The sequence below is a fragment of the Lampetra planeri genome, chromosome 16, assembly GCF_965212315.1.
Source record: "Lampetra planeri chromosome 16, kcLamPlan1.2.h2, whole genome shotgun sequence".
NCBI lineage: Eukaryota > Metazoa > Chordata > Hyperoartia > Petromyzontiformes > Petromyzontidae > Lampetra > Lampetra planeri.
The window spans coordinates 12113053-12115950 of NC_136122.1; positions in this window are offsets into that span (position 1 = coordinate 12113053).

Genomic DNA, 2898 nt, shown 5'->3' on the forward strand with positions numbered 1-2898 from the left:
ATCCTTCTTGGTGGTTGGAGTGATGGCTTTGCGGATTGTGTAGTCGGAGTAACCATTAGCCTTAAGAGCTTGGCGTACGTGTTTGAGTTCACTGGAAATGTGTTCATGGTCGGAGATGCATTGGGCTCTATGAAATCCGTTTTAGCTAAAGGACTAAACTTTGCAGTCACACCTAGACACATACCAGTTAATGATATAATTGCTCGAGTAGATGTAGCTCTCAAGGGCTTGAGTCACATCGCTGCAGACGTAGCAAGATCGGAAATCTCTGTAACCCTCAAAAACGCTAAGATGCCAGCTAGCAACATCAGCAAAGATGAGCGTTTTGAATTAGCTCAATTAAAAAAGAGGGATGACATTGTCATCCTCTCAGCCGACAAAGGCAATGCCACTGTCATCATGGACAAAATAGAATACAACAACAAAATTCAAGAACTACTCACCGATGGCAGCTATACAAAAATAAAAAGAGACCCCACCAACAGCCTCGTCTCCAAAACCAACAACATAATTTCTGCTTCAACCGCATTAATTGATCAGACCAAACAGTTCTCGTTGAAACCTTCTGCAGCCAGGCCACCAAGATTGTACGGCTTGCCAAAGATACATAAAGAAGATACACCTCTTCGTCCCATTGTCTCTACTATCAACTCCCCGACTTACAAACTGGCTCGTTTTTTGTCCGAAATCCTACGGCCTTTCACTGGAAAAACCACCTCTGCAGTACTAAACTCTACTGACCTGGTATCAACAATCAAGGGGATTGCCCTGTCCCCAGACGACCTGCTTGTCAGTTTTGATGTGGTTTCCTTGTTCACCAAGGTGCCTGTGCCTGACACCATCGCAATCATTGAAGACTTGGTTCATCAAGGACTGAATGCTGGGGTACCCCCCCTGGTGAGACACTGCTTAACCAATACATACTTCACCTGGAATGGAACCTTCTACAAGCAAATTGAGGGCACCCCAATGGGCTCCCCCTTATCTCCGGTTGTAGCCAACATCTTCATGGAGAAATTTGAGACGGACGCCATCCAGACTGCCACTCTACGCCCGACCTTATGGAAGAGGTACGTAGACGACACTTTTGTCATCTGGCCACATGGCCGGCCTGCTCTAGACCAATTTCTCGACCATATCAATTCCATACACCCAGCCATCAGATTCACCATGGAAGTCGAAAATGATGGCAAGCTACCCTTTTTGGATGTCCTAATCAAAAGGAGACCTGATGGTTCAATGAGCCACTCTGTCTACAGGAAAGCCACCCACACGGATGCTTATCTAAAACCGGATTCCCACCACCATCCATCCCAGAAGAATTCCCTCATCAAGACTCTATATCATAGAGCCCAATGCATCTCCGACCATGAACACATTTCCAGTGAACTCAAACACGTACGCCAAGCTCTTAAGGCTAATGGTTACTCCGACTACACAATCCGCAAAGCCATCACTCCAACCACCAAGAAGGATCCTGTTGAGGAGCCTTTCAAGACCATCACCTTACCCTACATTGCTGGGGTCACAAAAAAGATCTCCAAAATCCTGATTAAACACAAGATCCAGGTCCGATTCAACACAGTACATAAAATCCGTGATCTGGTACCGTCTGTAAAAGATGTGGTTCCAGACATACAGTACCCTGGTGTCTACAAACTAAGTTGCCTCTGTGGTAGCAGTTACATTGGGGAAACCAAACGACATGTCTCGGACCGCATCCGTGAACATAAAGCTGACCTGAAACACTGTAGGACAAACACCTCAGCCGTGGCAGATCACTGTTACAACTCAGTGGGCTCACATGACATTGACTTCTCCAAGACAGAGGTTCTCTGCAAGCCATCTGGCTATCATGAGAGATTCGTACATGAGGCGATCCACATTTACAAACACAGAGACAATTTTAACCGAGAAGATGGATTCTGGCTTAGCAATCACTGGAAGGACGTAATAAACCATTTTGATACACATTAGGGTGGGTAGAATAATACATAGTGTTATATTAAAAATGTATAAGGTATAGGGTGGTTTATAGCAATACAGTATGTAATTTAATGTTGGTTTTGCCTATGGAAGTATATAGTACGGTATAGACGCGTGTGATGTAAGAGAATAAAGTTTAGATGGAAGCATATTATATAATTTTTTACAACGTAGAATTTTTCATGTATTACTTACTGTTAGTAACTCAGCTTATTGTAGAGTATAGTAAGTTTACTGATGATGCTATGTAGTTTATACTTTAGTTTGTCATGCAGTTTATACTGTAGTTTTTTACGTGGTTGTTTAGTAACTACAGCTACATACTATTAACATTCCTTTCCTTTGTTAATGCTCCCCCACTTCCCCCCCCCCCCCTTTGATGCTGCTAATCCTGCATAATGCACGGGCATAGTATTGATTTGGAACCCCCCCCGCCCACCTCCTACGCATTTTCCATATGCTGAATTCCTCTTGATATGCAAATTATTTTGTTTAGGCGCTCTTCTTCCCACCTCCCCCCCCTCTAACCCAGCTTAAATATACGCTCCAAGCTTGGGGTGTTTCATTCTTCGCCTGAGGATGGCTGCTTGCGTTGTGGCCGAAACGTCGTGAGAATTGTTTTATTATGTTTTATTTTTATTATTTTATTACTTCCCTTCTACGTGACTTTACCGAAAGAACCAAGAAAATGTTGCGTTGCCAATACGATGCTGGAAGGGATTTTTTTGCCGCTGTAACATGACGGCGTGGGGTTCGTTTCAATATCGCTTTTGTCGTGAGCTTCAATCGATGAATGTATACATCGGTACACCTCGAATCAAGATGAAACTCCACTCCCATGGACTTTTCGATCACCCCCGGTCTAAAACGAAGCTCACGTTGCTGCTGCTCAGACCATTAAAACTCGAGTAA